Here is a 19,162-nt window from a genome sequence, read left to right as displayed (position 1 = left end):
GAGAGAAGACAAGTTTGGTTTTTAGACCTAATATAGCTGTTTTCATGTAACAGCTATGTTAGGAATATGCACATACACACATGCACACAGATACCCGCACACACACACTCCAAACCACAACTCTTGCTACTGGAAATGTGTTCCATGGACTGGCAGCATCAGCATCGTCTGGCCACAGCGCCACACCTACTATTTAAGAGTCTGCATTCCTTTTTATTATTTTTAAAATTGAAGTACAGTCAATTTACAATGTTGTGTTAATTTCTGCTGTACAGCAAAGTGACTCAGTTGTACATGTATATACATTCTTTTTTAAATTCTTTTCCATTATGGTTTATCATAGGATATTGAATATAGTTCCCTGTGGTATATTTTAACAAGAACTCCAGGTCATTTGTACGCACATTACAGTTTGAGAAGAATTGCTCTAAACCAGTGGCTCACAATTTTGGCTGCAAACTGCAGTCACTTGAAGATTTCAATGTGCAGGCATTTTTAGGAACCAGGGATCTAAAATAAAACATAAAAATATGCCCCTACTTTTCCCCTCAGATTGAGCCCTTTGACTAGTTTAAAAACAGGACATTGACGTGTAAGACAAACACTTTAAGACAGCTATTGGAAGACCTGGCTTATAACTCTTTTAAAGACTAATCTTATTCTGCTCTGGTAATGAATTATCTCTCTAGCTATATGCTCCCTGAGGCCAGGGGCCAAACTTATTCTGTATTACATTAGACTTCAGGCCAACCAACCAAAGGGCTTGGGCTGAGGTAGATGCTGAACTAATGTGTGTAAATTAATGATAAATTAATGAAAGATCAAATTCTGGCTTCTCTGTGGTATTCATTCTTTTTGTTGTACATTTCAATTGTTGAAGGCATTATTAGGATTATGTCTCCCCATCAAGACTACAAGAAGGAACATATTTAAAGTTTTCTACTCCTGTTTCCATCCAAATATGTAACATATTAATGAACACAGAGGATATATTCAGTACTGGTAAATTTCATTGAATAACCTCAAGTTTTTATGTAACTTTTCATGAGGAACAGTTGAATCTGTGTCATCATAAACTATGCTTTACTGTGAATTTACTGTATTTTACATGAGAAATCTTGACTAATGGGCCAAAATAATCTTCAGAAAAAAAGAACAAAGCTGGGGGTATCAAGTTGTCTGACTTCAGACTATACTACAAAGCTATGGTAGTCAAAACAGTATGGTTCTGGCACAAAAACAGACACATAGATCAATAGAACAGAATAGAGAGCCCAGAAATAAACCCACCCATTCACATGTGGTCAATTAATCTTCAACAAAGGAGGTAAGAATATACATGGAGAAAAGACAGTCTCTTCAATAAGTGGTGCTGGGAAACCTGGACAGTTACATGTAAAACAATGAGATTAGAACATTCTCTAACACCATATACAAAAATAAACTCAAAATGGATTAAAGACCTAAATGTAAGAACTGAAACCATAAAACCCATAGAAGAGAACATACACAGAAGACTCTTTGACATAAATCATAAAATATATATATATTTTTGGGATCTATCTCCTAAGGCAAAGAAAACAAGAGCAAAAATTAAAAAATGGGTCCTAACTAGACTTAAAAGCTTTTACACAGGGCTTCCCTGGTGGCGCAGTGGTTGAGAGTCCACCTGCCAATGCAGGGGACACGGGTTCGTGCCCCAGTCCGGGAGGATCCCACATGCCGTGGAGCAGCTGGGCCCGTGAGCCATGGCCACTGGGCCTGCACGTCCGGAGCCTGTGCTCCACAGTGGGAGAGGCCACAATAGTGAGAGGCCCGCATACCGCAAAAAAAAAAAAGCTTTTGCACAGCAAAGGAAACCATCAATGAAATGAGAAGACAACCTACTGAATGGGAGAAAATATTTGCAAATGATATGACTATAAGGGGATATATAAACAGCTCATACAACTCAATATCAACAACAGAAAAAAAAAAAAGTTAAAAATGGGCAGAAGACCTGACTAGACTTTTTTCCGAAGAAGACATAAAGATGGCCAACAGGCACATGAAAAGATGCTCAGCTAATAATCAGGGAAATGCATATCAAATCCACAATGAGATATTACCTCACACCTATCAGAATGGCTATCATAAAAATGTCTACAAATAGAAAATGTTGGAGAGGATATGGAGAAAGGGGAACACTTGTGCACTGTTGGTGGGAAAGTAAATTGTTGCAGTCACTATGGAAAACAGTATGGAGGTTCTTCAAAAAACTAAAAATAGAACTACCACATGATCCAGCAACTCCACACCTGGGTATATATTCAAAGAAAACAAAAACACTAATTTGAAAAGATACATGCATCCTAATGTCCATAGCAGCACTATTTACAATAGCCAAGATATGGAAGCAACATAAGTGTCCATTTACAGATGAATGGAGAAAGAAGATGATATATATATATATACACACATAATTACTCAGCCATAAAAAGGATGAAATTCTGCCAATTGTAACAACGTGGATGGACCTAGAGGTTATTATGCTCAGTGAAATGTCAGACAAAGACAAATATTCTATGTTATATGTGGAATCTAAAAAACAAAACAAACAAATGTATATAACAAAACAGAAACAGACTCACAGATAGAACAACCTAGTGGTTACCAGTTGGGAGAGGAAAGAGGGGAAAGGCAAGGTAAGAATAGGCAATTAAGAAGTACAAATTACTGTGTATAAAATAAATAAGCAACAAGGGAAATATAGCCATTATTTTGTAATAACTTTTAATGGAGTATAATCTATAAAAATATTGAATCACTGTGTTGTACACCTCAAAATAATGTAACACGGTAAATCAACTATACATCAATGAAAGAAAGAAAGAAAGAAAGAAAGAAAGAAAGAAAGAAAGAAAGAAAGAAAGAAAGAAAGAAAGAAAGAAAAGAAAGAAAGAAAGAAAGAAAGAAAGAAAGAAAGAAAGAAAGAAAGAAAGAAAGAAAGAAAGAAAGAAAAGAAAGAAAGAAAGAAAGAAAGAAAGAAATCTTGATTACTGTGAACTCAGCAAGCAAGGAGAAATAAAAGCTAATGTCAGGAATAAATTTCCTTAAACCTAAGTATCTCTAAGCTATGTTCTAGGTTTAGAATATATTCAACAGAATATGCCACACTTTACTTTATATAAATCTGTCCAATGACTATCGGTGTTTAGAATGATTATACTAGACAAGGGGTCAGCAGATGTTTTCTGTAAAGGACCAAATGATAAATATTTTTGGCTTTACATGCCATGAAGTCTCTGTAGGAACCACTTAACTCTTAAGATGTAGTGTAAGAAACAGTCACAGACCATGAGTAAGCAAATAGTTGTACTTGTGATCTAATAAAACTCTATTTATAAAAATAGGTGAATTTGGCTCTGGGGCTGTAGTTTTCCACCCCTACAATACAAGACTGTAAGAAATTTACTATTTAAAAGTAAAATGGGATAAACTGTACTTACAAAGGCAAAATAAGTTTGTTTTGGAAAAGATAGGATACAAACAACTGCACAAAAATGCATATACACATACTTAGATAATATTTTCACATAGAAAGGTGACCGCTTGACCAAAATTTTTAGAGGCAGTGTTGGTGAGGGGAGGCAGCAGGAAGATGTTCTGTTAACTTGTAAGTTAATAGAATATGTAATTAACCAGGGTGTGATATTCCTCAAATAGTCAGGTTATTCACAACTACCTTTTAAAGCTTATAGCATCTAGGATAATTTTTTTTCCATGGGAAGAACTATGTGAAGTCTTGAGCAGGTGAACCAGGACCAGAACCCACTTTAGTTTTCCAGAGGAATCAGGGAAATGGGAAAGCCAGCCAGGGGACAATGGAAACATAGACAATCAAAATAATATCTATTCTACTATAAGGGCTCTTAGCCTTTTGATGTATGAAGTGGTGTAAGATCATTTCAAGGTTGAGTTGGTGTCCTAAGTGGACAGGCAAAGAGCATCACCTTCCTGGTCCTTTCAGGATTCTTTCCCTCAGATGAATGGAAGCCATAACAACTAGCTCAGGAGGAAACTCAGCCAAACCTAGGATCCCTTGACAAGTTCTAACTCACTGGTCTTCACCACCCATGCCCAAATAAGAATGTGCCCACATAAGAATATGTTTCTCTAGCAAATCAAATTTAAATATTGGCTTTGTCTAAGGCAGATAGTCCTCTAAGTTTGATCTGGTTTGATAATTTTAGAAGATATAGATTTAAGCTTGGTGAGAATTGATAATTAGAGTGCACTCTGGGGTAAATATTCTGGATTTGAAAAAGAAATTTAGTTTTGCTCTGCATTCAGCAACCTAGTGTGATGTATTGTTGTTGTTGTGGTGGTGGTGGTGGTGGCGGTGGCTTTCTTTGGGGTTTGGCTTAAGACTTGGTTATTAAGCTCTTTGCCAGCTCCTACCTTCTCCCCCATCCTAGAAGTATCCCTCCTCCAATGCAGTAGGTGTTTAATTGATGCTTGCTAATTAACTAGAAAGGAGCATCTCCCAATTCAATGTTGGGAAAACTGGATTGGCACATTTCAGCCTGAGAGTTGTACTTTGTTTTAGAAGAGATGAAGTATCTCTAAGTCTCTTAGGTTTAAGCCTCTCTTAGGACCCTGGGCTTGTGTACAGTATGCTACAGCTCCTCTTCCGTGGCACTGTATGGAAGTTGGTCATCAGGGTACTTCTGTAGAGGGTCATTTACAAAACAGGGTGGTGTGAACACATGTTCTGATTTAATTGAGATAACTTCACTAAGCTTGTGCTGCCAGGGTAAGCCTGCTATCCCAACAAAATTATTACCTCCAGTGCCAGACTGCACAACCAATAATTATATGAATTATATAGTCACTCTAATGAGAGCTGACCCTAATTGACCACTGACGCCAGCTAGGCACTCTGCTAAGAACTTCAATGCAAATTATTTCAGTAAATCCTCACAGCATCCCTCAGAGATTCTACCATTATTATTTTCACTTTACAGATGAGAAAACTTGAGGATAAGTGAGCTGAAGTTATATAGATAGTACAGAGCAAAACCTAGATATTCACCCATGAGAATGATTCTAAAAGTCAGAATGCTTGACCACAAACATCACAGTAGAGCAAGGTGCCAGGGAACTGTCCTTTTCTGGATGGGAAAAACTGTATTTGGGAAAAGATAAGAGACAAAGATAAAAAGAAAGGTGGAAGCTGCATGAAGATAATTTTACAAGCAACATTAAAGTTTCTACATCTTTTTCTTCCTTAGCTGGCTTAGTCTAGACTATGACATGAGGTTAAAATGTACATTTCTACAGGAGGTTGTGTGTGTGTGTGTGTATATATATATATATATATATATATATATATATATATATATATATATATATATATATACACATGTCCAGACTGTAGCTGGAGAAAAAGTCACAAAAAACTCTAACAAGAGATGAGGTGGCATTTGCCACAATGTCTGTAATGAGGGTTAGAGTATGTTCCAGTCTTCACCTGTTGTAGATTAAATACTGTCCTTTAACTATTTTAGTGCCTCTTTCCCCTTTCAATTTCAAAGATTCCCCAGCTTGGACAACAAATTGTATGGCAGTCTTATCTATAATAAAATATTCATATAAATTCATTTCTGTTTACAGACTTTCAATGTTTAACTGATATCGTAATGCATATCTTTTCGTATCTCTTGGGATATTTCATTTAGGGGGTGACAAATTTGGTGTTTTATTTAAACATTTATTGAAAGCACTAAACCAAGCCCTGGAAGGTGGGAGTGAATCCACGGAAGAAGACGGCAGCCTGTAAACTAGAGAAAATTATGAGACTATTGTAATAAAGTCTTATAACGGGGGTAGGTAAAGCTATTTCTAGAAAGGAGGCTTTTTCAATAAGGGAGCTTTATTCTGGATATGAAATAAATACACAGATTTGGTGGTCAGTGTAGCAAAGGAATATTCCAGGAGTGTATAAGCCGTCTGCAAATTAAAGGCTAATGGAGGAAGAGTAAAAGGCCAGCTCCTTCTGCCTCCGAGCTCAGGTAGCGAGAGGACAGAGAGGGAGAAACATGGGAATTCTTATCTCAGCTTATCTGGTGAGATAAGTTCTCTTCTTTGGAATTTTTGGTACCTTACTAACCACCACTGCCATTGCCACCACCACAGGACTGCCTGGGAGCTGGGGCCAAATGGATGTAAAGAAAGAATAAAAACAGGGGCTTTCCTCCCTCTCAGACCCCAAGGGCTCCGTTTCTCCTTCTTCAGACCAAAATTCAAGGACTTTTCTTGGAGCTCTGTCTGTAACACCTGGTGCATGGTTCTGGGTTTCCTGCTATCTTTGAGTCTAGAGCAGGAGATGACCGGTGGGAAAAACGGTACACTCAGCACAGGTTCAGTGGTACTTTGAGTTCTGGTTTCCTCCCCCATCTGCCTGCCACCATTTACTGTTCAGGCTCCTCAGAGAGTTTAAGATCCAGGATGTTTCCCTGCATTCATTGAAAGAGACAGGATGGAGTATACTTAGTCTCTCTGGAGTAGACCTGGACCCAGAAAGAACATCTTAATCTCTGTAAAGAGACCAGCTTAATGACTAAAAGTGTGCAGAAAACTTCTTACCTTAAGTCTGAAAAAGTCATGAGACCTGTTAGATTTCACCCAAGGACTGAGGAAGAGAAGAATAAAGCTGTTTTATGAATGGTCTTTCAACCTTCTGGTTACATACGGTTAAATCTTCATGAAGAATATTTACAGGTATTTCACCTTCAGTAATCCATTCTACAGAGCTGGCAGGAAAAAAAGGACAATCTGAAAGCACTTGAAATGCTTCATTATTTTTCAGAGTAGAGTATGAAAGAAAAACCTCCAGCTCCTAACGCTGGCTGTCCGCTTCATTGAATCACCAAACTACAGGGAAGTCTTGAATCACGGCTTCAGATTGAGACAAGGTGGGAACTTCATCGTGCCTGTGTTATTGTGGGGGATGGATTCAAAAATAAAAGGCCTAAGTTTCAGCTGGTCCCAAACTATGGAGAATTTTACTCACACAAAGCCCCCATTTGCCAATGCAACTCTGGTAATTGGACACTTAATTACCCTATTTGCACACATATATAAGGGGTGTGCCTGCAAGAAATCAGAGCCCACTCTTAAGACTTTGCCCCCAAGCAATGAAACCACATGCTTTTGTCAACAACTAAATTGATTAGAATCGTGTTTATTTCTGCTCGTGTTAGTCCACACGTATTTTCACTGGAGCCTGATGTCTATTGAGTTAAAAGCTTAGTGAAAAAACCTATGTTATGCAGAAAACCTAGAGAGTAATTGCCAACTATGTGCCAAGAATCTTTTCATTTTATAGAGAATGCAAGGTCTGAATCAAAAGAAATACTCTTTGCAACCTCATATGCTCAGGCAGACTCAGCAGCCTTATAGTCATAATAAAGACAGAAGGGCCTTTTAAAAGAATATTTTAAGCAAAATTTCCAGCGTGGATTATTCTCTAGGGTAAATGGCTTGGGCATTGAATTTTCCCATTTCCCTGGGGCAGGTAAAGGAGTGAATTTTCTCTAAATATCTTCTAGCTGGACAGTGTCCTAACAATGTCCTTGGGGAAATGTTCTCTGATTTAGAAGCATGTATTGTGTGTTGGGCCATCTGGGCTGCCTCCCCATGAATAAAATCACCAAGATGTGGCTGTTTCTTGATCTTTGATTACATATAGACCTGGGTTCCAGCTGTGGCTCTAACTTACACTAGTCATATATTACTGGGGACAGATTCAGTTCCTTATAATTGTTGAATAATGGTGAAGAGAAATGAGAAAGCTTGCCATGGGAGTCTGCTAAGGTGTCAAAAGTGAGGGGGCAATGAATGTTCACAGCAGCCCTACTTACAATAGCCAAGACATGGAAGCAACTCAAGTGCCCATCAACAGATGAATAGATAAAAAAGATGTGGTGTATATATACAATGGAATATTACTCAGCCATAAAAAATGAAATACTGCCATTTGCAGCATTTGGACCTAGAGAATATTATGCTTAGTGAGATAAGTCAGACAGAGAAAGACAAGTACTGTATGATATCACTTATATGGGGAATCTAAAACTAATACAAATGAATATATATGCAAAACAGAATGAGACTCACATAGAGAAAACTAACTTACGGTTACCAAAGGGAAAGGGAGGGGGAGGTGCAAATTAGGGATAGGAATTAACAGATACAAACCACTATTCATAAAACAGGCAACAAGGATTTACTGTATAGCACAGGGAATTATAGCCATTATCTTATAATAACTTATGGTAGAATATAACTGGCAAAAATACTGAATTACTATGCTATACACCTGAAACTAATATAACATTGTAAATCAACTATACTTCAATTAAATAACAGGCAAGGAGGAACAAGCAGGAAGGAATGATCAGTAGATTTGGTAGTTTGAATGTCGAGAGTATGCTATCTTTGTTTTGGTCACCAGACGTTCAGTAAGTACTTGTTAAGTGACTTAATTGTCAGCACCATTTATTGAGCCTACTTTGTACAGAAAGCACTACATGAGGAGTCAGAAGTAACCAGAAAAAGAAAACAGAAGCCTGCCTACAAGACTATTGACAAGTATTCCTTGAAGAGTAAAAACTCACCAAGGTGAAACAATATTGAACCAGACCAAGTTGAAAGACTCAAGGTGAGGATGAGGGGTCAAGATGACCTTTGAATTCTTATATAGCAATATGATGCCTACTGGTATTCCATAGAGGGATTCCCCTCCTGGCCTGGGCTCCGAAGGCACAAGCTGTGGAATGGCTGGAGCTGGCTGGCCGCCACCACTGCTGTGATGTCCTTAGGTTCAGCAAATTCCAACCAATGCAGAGGAGCTTGCACCAGGGTCTGTCCCATTTAGCGCAGTGAGAAACAGAGGACCTGGAGTCAGGCCAGGTGGGATATTTAACTTCATCACTTCTTTGGTCTCTGGATTGTGGGACATCTGGTCACTCTTGCTTGGGCTTGGATTTCTTCTGTTATCACTCATATAGAATATCTAGCTAGCTAGCTAGCTATCATCTCTTTCTCTCTCTATATATATATATCATATATAGCTATATCATATCTCTCCCCATCTCTATCATCTCTCTATATATCATATATATCTATATTTATATATATATATCTATTTCTAGCTATCTATCATCTATCACCTATCTACCTATCTATCATCTATCTGTATCTCAGATATGAGAGGAAATATTTATATTCTCCTTTCATGTCTAAAACAGAATACAAATACATCACTACTCAGAAAACTATGCTGCTTTTTTCCAAGTCTAATTTTTTTTAAAAAATTGTTCTTCTAATAGGAAGGGTTATGCATGACAATTGCTAGATTGAGAGCAGAAGCTGAAGGACAGGCTCTGTCGGTCATGTTCACCACCCCTTGTTCAAGTGCCATAGACTCTTGCTTTCCTTTCTTAGTTGTAGTAGATTTTCTTGAGTAAATGTTTCCTCATTTGCTGAATGACCTCAGTACAATTTCCACAGTAAATTGTTGCTTCCTTTTTAAATATGTTTGTTATGTTTATTTCTCTGAGGAATGAGCCCACAGAGGTCCTCACACTGCAATTCCAGAAGTGGAATCCACAATGGGGATTTTAACCTATAGTTTAGCGGAAAGAAAGAGGAAGGAGCTATATTTCACATAACACAACAAATTTTTCTTAAAAGCCTCTTGAAGATCTTTCTTGTTCTCCACAGTTTTCCATTCCTAGCGTTGTCTGTCAGGGTCCCCTTTCCTCTTCTTTCTCTGTGTCTTGTCTCACTGCAGCCTCCTTTGCCACCTCCCCTCATCTCTGTGGCCTCTCCCACTGCGTCCCCCACCCCCAGTCTGATCAGCGTCTTTGTCTTATGTAAGTGGATGCAGCCTTCTCTATGCTTTCCCTTTCGTGACACATCCAACATCCTAGGCAGTAAAACAAAGACTCTGTTTGGTACATAACCTCCTTGGTAGCCTTAAGAATGGGAAGAGGGGAAAGGCAATGTAACATTTTTTCCAATCATGCTACTTTATATTTAACTTGAGGTCTTTCAATTTCATAAATGCCATTTTCACTAGTTATGGTTGATAGGATATCACAACCAAGGAGATTGTTAATACCTGGAAGGAACTGGTAAATGAGGCTTACATTTTCCCAGTCAGCATCCATTTAAACAAATAAATATTTATTGAGGGCTTTAAACCCAAGTGTCATCCTAGATGAGCAGCAGAAACAGTACCTGGAAACTTGTTAGAAATTCAGAAGTGTGGGCCTTATCCCAGACCTAAGGAAGCCGAAAACTTCACTATTAAAATCTGAATTTTAACATGCCCTTCCAGTGATTTTAATGCTTGCTAAAGTTTGAGAGTCACTGCTTTACTCCATGAAGAGGGATCATGATAAAAGCTTAGGAATGCAGCCTTGAGCACGACTGAGCTCCTTTAGAGATACTCATGGTCTGTCAGGCAAGATAAGCATGTACACAGACAATTAAAATATGGTGTAATATATGCCATGTTAGAATTACATACAAGGTACAGAATTGCAGGGAGAAAAGAAAGTTAACCTTGTCAGTGAGGGAATTGCTGAGCAGATTTTACCACTGACTAGGTTATACTTAGGACTTAGTTAGTCAGTTACCTCTCTCAGCCTTAATTTCCCCATCTGTAGGTTGGAAATAATAACGCCTATTCTGATGAGTTATACCGATTAAATAAAATCATGGAAAGTGAAAGTGTCCAGCATAGACTCCTTGCTCAATTAGTGGTAGTTCACCTTTAGCCCTTCTTATCCAAACTTCCTCAGTACATAGAAGGTTAAATGAATATGTAATAAGATTTCAGAATGTGGAATCCCAAGCTTTACAGAAATAACCATTTTCTCTCCAAATCTATCTTACTGGCTGATAACGGATACCAATTATAATTTAACTCCTCATTTCTGCTTTCCAGATTCATTGGCTATCAGAAAAGTTCCAGGATAGGTTTTGTTCAACATTTGCCCACATCAGATTGACAGTCAAATTTACCTGGGAAAACAAAGCTTTACCATTAGCAGTCACTGCCGTGTTCCACCTCCAGCACTTATCAAAATTGTATCTCCCCACAAAATGGAAAAATACAATGCTAATCATTTACTGAACAATTATTGAGTACCTACTATGTTCCAGGGCAAGAAAGATGCTGGACATAAGGGAATATAAAAGACAAACCTCACTCTATCCTCATGAAGCTTATATTGCAACAGAGACTGGGGGTCAGGCTATTTTGGAATTACAAAACTGAAATTTTTCTCAAGAATAGAGATCAAACTTGTGTTTGTGTGGTGGTATCCTCCTAGTCCTAAACAACGCTTGTAAGATATACGGGGACTGGCCCACAGCATTTGAAAAGTAGAGTATTTTGGGCTTCCCTGGTGGCGCAGTGGTTGAGAGTCTGCCTGCCGATGCAGGGGACGCGGGTTCGTGCCCCGGTCCGGGAGGATCCCACATGCCGCGGAGCAGCTGGGCCCGTGAGCCATGGCTGCTGAGCCTGCGCGTCTGGAGCCTGTGCTCCGCAACGGGAGGGGCCACAGCAGTGAGAGGCCCGCGTACCGCAAAAAAAAAAAAAAAAGAAAGAAAAGTAGTGTATCTTTACCTCAATTGAGGTCTCAAATCTTCTTAAGATTCACAGATGAGTAACATGCACTCTGTCTCTCCAGGAGATTTGTAGTTGGTGGGTAGACAGGCAAATAACACCCAAAACATGCCTAGCAGCGCCTGGCACAAAGTAAAACGTTCAATAATGGAGACAAATGTTAGTATTACTGCTTACTCAGTACAGAAAGGTGCTTGAGGAATCCATTGTCAGGCCTGCTGGGTGCTCAGGCCACGTGTGATACCACCAAACATTGTCCCGGGCCCAGAGGAAACAAGATTCCTCTAGATATGGGTTCGGTGGGACGTTGGGGCAAAGGTAAAACTACCTGCCTTCAAGGTGGTTGTGCTGATGGAAAGTAGTCAGGACAGAGGACTCAGACACAGACCAATTAGATTTTAGTTCCACTCTAGTCAGCAGTGAGTCTACTAGTTCTACCACCATTAAGACTTTAACTGCTCTGAGCCTCTGTTTCCTTTTATCTGTAAAATTAGAGCAAAAATACCTTCCACCCAGAGCTACTGTGAAGATTAAGTGCAAAAATGGATTTTAAAGTAGTGAAAAAATATGTTATGCAAATGTGAGGGTTATTGTTGTCATCCTGCAGGAGAAATGCTGAGATCGTTGGCCATTGGGCCATCTCCCAAGACCTGGACCCCGCCTGCTCATGGGATGGACAGGAGTTTCCTCATTGAATGTGCCTTCCCTTCTTCCTCAGTCCCCAACTGAGACAGGCTGGGACCTGGGACCCTTTGCTGCAGTGCTGCAATATTTGCACCTGGACACACCTGTCCTCCAGCCACAAAATACAAAGAAACTATAAAGGACTAAAAATAACTGTGTTCATGCACAGTTGGGGCAAATTATGGACAAAAGATACAAAAAGACCAAAAATAAACCCCTCCAGCTGCCACTCCTGAAGAGCCAGGAGCAAAAGCAGGGTACTGCGCATGCCCCCCTGCACACAACACCACCAAGGGGGTGGGCAGACCACCTAAGCCACACCTCGGCCCAACCCCTGGACACACCCCTACCCTCACCCATTGTAAGGAACCTGCTCACCAGCCCCTTCTCAGGGAGCGAACAAGGGAACTTGTTGTTTGTTCTCACTCTCCCGTCCTGCATCAAGGGCCCCAATAAAGCCTTGCCTGAATTTCTTGTCTGGCCTCTGATCAATTTCTATTGATTAAGGAGGCCAAGAGCCCTGGTCGGTATCACAACCAAGGTAATGCTAACATTGATTATGTGGCTGAATGGAGTCTAAATGCAGTGCAATTTCCCCATTTGGAAACTTGAGCCTGAGAGTGGCTAGCTCTGTACTCACCCCACACTCCCCAGTTCCCAGCCCCTCCATGCCCCCCCGCATTTGGTTTATCCTTCGTATGTTAAAGTCACACGCCACCAAATTATCTGCTCCCTAAAGAGTCCCTTTCTGTTACTCTCACCTTTGTATCTCCCACGGTGCATAGCGGACTGACTTACATTGAATTCGTGCTCAATATTACTTTTAACAAAAAAAAAGAGAACTTCGTTTTAGCTGTTGATGTAAGGTTATTTCCAGTATTCTTTGGTGAAAGTTTCCCATGCTTTCTGGTATTTCCCAACTAGTATCCAACATTATCCAGAGGGATAATTCATTGGTTCTAATAATATTTGTTGAGTCCAGACTGCATAAATGTTGGAAACACAGGTTAAGCAAAGAGTTGTTTCTGTTGTCATAGAGCTTAAGGGCTGTTTGCTATTAATTGTAAATGAGGACACTGTAAATTACAAATGAAGACCAAAAAACTCTGAAGTTTTGGCATTCCATGGGCACACACAAGTACAGCTCTGTATATGGCCAGGATCCATTCCGGTCAGTGTTTAGGCCATAATTTTTTTTTTTTTTTTTTTTTTTTTTTCTTTTTGTGGTATGCGGGCCTCTCACTGTTGTGGCCTCTCCCGTTGCGGAGCACAGGCTCCGGACGCGCAGGCCCAGCGGCCACGGCTCACGGGCCCAGCCGCTCCGCGGCATATGGGATCCTCCCAGACCGGGGCACGAACCCGTATCCCCTGCATCGGCAGGCGGACTCTCAACCACTGCGCCACCAGGGAGGCCCTAGGCCATAATTTTTAGAAATGAATTTTTAATATCACTTCTAACCAAATATAGACTCTTTAATTCAAAATATCTACTGCAAAATAGATAAAAACAATACCACTCCTAAAGTCACCTGCAAAGAGAGTGTTTTTAGTATTTTGATTTCTATTATTAGATATAAGCTGAATGGGCCATGTCAGCCATTTCTGACCACAAGCCACAGTGCAGATGCAGACCCATGTCCACTGTAAATGCACCCACACAGAAAACCTCCTTGGCAGGGACAAAGCCCCAGGCTCTGCTGTCTGGTCTAAGGGTCTCACTCTGTTTCTTGAGGTATGTACTTTGCAACCTAGCCTCAAGAAATACGTTTCAAAAAGAGCTCCCAGACCAAAACTGAAGAAAAGCTTCATACGTCAGAAAGCACAAAAAGTCCTGAGAAGTCCTGCAATTAAAAAAGAAAAAAAAAAAATCTATTCAGTGTGTAACCCAGGCCTCCCCACATTCATTTCACCATAGGGCCATTTTTCCAAAAGACATGTATAAATATCCTGAAAAAATAATATTCCAGGGAAGATATTTTTGGAATGCTCTAGTTTAACTTATTCAGATCCTACTCTGATAGGTGGTTTTTTTGCTTTGCTTTTTTGATTGTCATCATAAGAACTTTTTTAATGTATAGAGTTGTCCTAAGTCCATTTTGAACAATTACATCACCTGCTGAACGGACAACCAAAATTCTATTTTGTCATTTAATAGAGAAAGCAATCCAGATGAGAGGTAACAGTGCCTCTTTACCATCTGAAGAGCCACAGAAGACTACCTGGGCGTGTATGGGGCCTGCAAAGGACTCATCCTGCAAGCTGACACACAATTCATTGTTCTACCTTCATTTCATATTTATTTTCCTGGCGTTCGTCTTTGCTTTGGCAACCTTAGGTAAATTTCTAATTTTCCAAGATTGCCTGCAGTGAAGTTCTATCCCCGGAGATTGTTTTTTATTAGTCTCTTAAGCAAGTTATACAATTCAAATCACCTCTCTCAGTCCACCCATCTGCTTGTTTTTGCTTTTCTTCCTCTCTGCTGGATTCGGTGTAGAAATCCTCCAGGCCTCCTCACGCCCCTCCCTGTCCACTACCCTAAACTCTCCCCCACCGTTCTGTCTATCCTCTCTGTCAGGGACCAGGGGCCCCTTCTGTTCAGATGGCTCCGGGCCCACCTGTACCGGCCCCATCTGTCAACAACGCAGCCCCAGCATCCCGCAAACCTGGTGGAGGAAATTCTCCTCCGAAGAATTGACGTCACTAGGTGTTCTCCTGAGAGTTGTGCCCTGAAAATTTAGCTACATTGAGGAAGAATAAAGGGCATTTCAGTGTGGAGTAGAGATGTTCACCACGCTGGCATTGATAAAATGCTTCTCCCACACAGCATGCATTTTCACCGTTAGCAGCATCACCCAGAAAAATTAAAGGAAAGGAGGAATTGAAAAAGGCAAGATCTTCAGGCTAACTAGAAATGGTAAAATGTTTATACCTTAATGCATAAGAAGATCCAGTGGATAAAATCTATATTCTAAACCTAGCCTGAGCAAACATATTTGCAAGTTTATCCCCTCTTGTTCTTCCAATTCAAGCAGTGCAGCAATCTTTTTTGGAAGACATCATTCCATTTTAGTTCCTTGGCACTATTTGTAAAGATATCATAACCCAGAGGAAGCATTTCCTTGAAAGGAAAGTCTATTTCTAATATTTAACATCTCCAGTCTCCTATAAAATATAGATAGTAGGGAAAAAAAAGGTCTACAATTGAAGACTACAGGGAGGCTTGGCTACTTTTTCTTGTCTGAAATTTGATTCACATTCAACCCAGATATATGTGTTGATTTAGAGCCTGAAGTGCCAAGAGGAGAACAGAATGGGCTCAGCCAGCCACTGTGGAGTGCATTTTGTGCCAGGACTGAACAAGCTCTAAAATATGTTGATGGCCCCTGAAATTCATACGTTAGAGCTCCTGATGTCGACGCAGCCTCTAGTTCTGACGTTGCCTTGCCTGCTGCCTGAGCGCAAAGCTCTGCAGCGACCCTGTTTATCTGGCCCCCGCACAACGTTGTCAAGACACATTTCCATTTTCCAAGTGACTGCTGCCACTGGGCCACAGTCTGTGCTCATTTCTCGAGTAGCTAAACCCTTTGACACTGTGGTTTTTAATTAAAATTACATTAAAGTTAATCAACCAGAAAGAGGCCGCTGTAGAAGGCAGGTTTGATTGCAACCTGCGAAGGGCACAGAGGCTGCCAACTTACTAAAGATGTGCCTGCAGATGCCAATCTGCCTGCGTGAGCCCCACAGTTACAGAGCCGCTGCCGAGGGGTCAGGTCTGCTGGCGTTTTCCCTGGGACTGTCAAACAGCCCTGCGACAGCAGCAGCTCAGCAAAGAGTGAAAAAGCAGACAAGCCTCTGCAAAGTGCACCATCCCCACACCTCTGCCTGCTGCTGCCCAGACCACTGATGTGAAACTCACATCCCAACTGTTTCGTCTCCAGACACAGCTGGGCTCCACAAGGAGCCATAGGTTTGTTGTCTGGGGAGGCTCCTCAACGTTCCGTCTTCTTCTACAGGCTGAGCTTCTGGCATATGGGGCTGGGTTTGGTTTGCTCTGTTTTGAAAGGGACAGAGGAGATACTTGAATGCTCCAGGTTGCCTTATTTCTCTCCAGGCTCTTTGCAAAAGGGCTTCATTGGAAAATGACAGCCCAGCATTACCTTAATAATCTGAATCAAGAGACTATGAAATAAAACTTCACATCTAGGATTTGTTATTTCACACCTACTGAATGTGGCAGTGGTGTTGAGTTGCAAATTTAAATTTTATTTTTGTTCCATTCTTCTATGATTAATTTACATCATATACCCAGGCCTTACCAAAGTACCTGACACTTGGTAAGAGTTTGGTTAGTTTTCAATAAATGAATGAATGAGTGAAGAAAAGAGTGCATTGTTTATCACAATTACCTATGCTTTTTTCTAAAGCTATAAAACCGACATTAGTACAAAAAGCCAGGTATCATTTTATCTTGAGTGCCCACTCTGATCTCTTGGAAATTGCTGCCTAAATCACTATGTTGAGAAAGATTCCAAGGCAGTATCCTGGTAATCGAGGGGAGAGTGAGCTCAGTCAAACCTCTGAACAAGACATCCTTGTTCTAAGGCATGGGGAGCGATATCAAGATTATGTCAGAATTCTGTGGTTGCTTCGAGGTAAACTAACAACACTCCTTGGGATGATTTACAAGGAAAGAATGAACTTAAAAGAGGAAAAGTAACTAACTTTGTTGAGCCTCAAGCTCTCGTCAAAAGCTGGCAAAAAAATTTATGTTATAGATCCCCGAGTGGACTCCTGAGTCCAGCAGCTAGTTCTGACCCAGCCCTTGGTCTTGTAATCAGTACCCGTGTCCTGCGCAGGGTCTGCCCGAGTGCTTTGCTCAGCAGCAAGTGTCTTGAGGCAGGTGAGCCCCAGGTGCCATGTACATCCTAACTGTGAACATTAATGACTGACGAAGTGTCTCCCTATAAGAAGCTATTTATAAAAACAGATTTTTGTTTTTCTTTAAAAGTTAAATCTGTTTTCTACAGTGAGATCTAAGGGCAAGTCTGCTAGGGAGGGGACTGGTTCTTCAAGTGTTTTCTCTTCTCTAACAGAAGGAGAAATAACCCTGCAATGAGTTTTTTTTTTTTGCTTCTCTGACCAGTTTACATAAGATTTCCTTTCTTTGTTTTGTTATATTTTAACAGCTTTAATGGAGTATAATTGCTTTACAATCTTGTGTTAGTTTCTGCTGTATAACAAAGTGAATCAGCTATATGTATACATATATCCCCATATCCCCTCCCTCTTCTGTCTCCCTCCCTGCCTCCCTATCCCACCCCTCTAGGTGGTCACAAAGCACCAAGCTGATCTCCCTGCGCTATGCAGCTGCTTCCCACTAGCTATCTATTTTACATTTAGTAGTGTATATATGTCAGTGCTACTCTTTCATTTTGTTCCAGCTCACCCTTCCCCCTCCCCGTGTCCTCAAGTCCATTCGCTACCTCTGCATCTTTATTCCTGTCCAGCCCCTGGGTTCATCAGAACCATTTTTTGTTTTTAGATTCCATATATATGTGTTAGCATACAGTATTTGTTTTTCTCTTCCTGACTTATTTCACTCTCTATGACAGACTGTAGGTCCATCCACCTCACTACAAATAGTTCAATTTCGTTTCTTATTTTTTTAATATTTTATTGGAGTATAATAGCTTTACAATGCTGTGTTAGTTTCTGCTTTATAACAAAGTGAATTAGTTATACATATACATATGTTCCCATATCTCTTCCCTCTTGCATCTCCCTCCCTCCCACACTCCCTATCCCACCCCTCTAGGTGGTCACAAACCACCTAGCTGATCTCCCTGTGCTATGCGGCTACTTCCCACTAGCTATCTATTTTACGTTTGGTAGTGTATATATGTCCATGCCACTCTCTCCCTTTGTCACAGCTTACCCTTCCCCCTCCCCATATCCTCAAGTCCATGCTCTAGTAGGTCTGTGTCTTTATTCCCGTCTTACCCCTAGGTTCTTCATTACCTTTTTTTTTCTTTCTTAGATTCCATATATATGTGTTAGCATACGGTATTTGTGTTTCTCTTTCTGACTTACTTCACTCTGTATGACAGACTCTAGGTCCATTCATCTCACTACAAATAACTCAATTTCATTCTTTTTATGGCTGAGTAATATTCCATTGCATATATGTGACACGTCTTCTTTATCCATTCATCTGTTGATGGACACTTAGGTTGCTTCCATGTCCTGGCTATTGAAAATGGAGCTGCAATGAACATTTTGTTACATGACTTTTTTCGAATTATGGTTTTCTCAAGGTATATGCCCAGTAGTGGGATTGCTTGGTCGTATGGTAGTTCTATTTTTAGTTTTTTAAGGAACATCCATACTTCTCCATAGTGGCTGTATCAATTTACATTCCCACCAACAGTGCAAGAGAGTTCCCTTTTCTCCACACCCTCTCCAGCATTTATTGTTTGTAGACTTTTTTTTTTTTTTTTTTTTGCGGTACATGCATCTCTCCCTGCTGTGGGCTCTCCCGCTGGAGCACAGGCTCCGGATGTGCAGGCTCAGCGGCCATGGCCCACGGGCCCAGCCACTCCACAGCATGTGGGATCCTCCCAGACAGGGGCACAAACCCGTGTCCCCTGCATCGGCAGGCAGACTCTCAACCACTGAGCCACCAGGGAAGCCCTATTGTTTGCAGACTTTTTGATGATGACTATTCTGACTGGTGTGAGGTGAAATCACATTGTAGTGTTAATTTGCATTTCTCTAATAATTAGTGATGCTGAGCAT

This window comes from Mesoplodon bidens (genome assembly GCF_964165515.1).
Source record: "Mesoplodon bidens genome assembly, chromosome: 10".
Classification (NCBI taxonomy): domain Eukaryota; kingdom Metazoa; phylum Chordata; class Mammalia; order Artiodactyla; family Ziphiidae; genus Mesoplodon; species Mesoplodon bidens.
Note: the sequence above shows the minus strand (reverse complement) of the source record.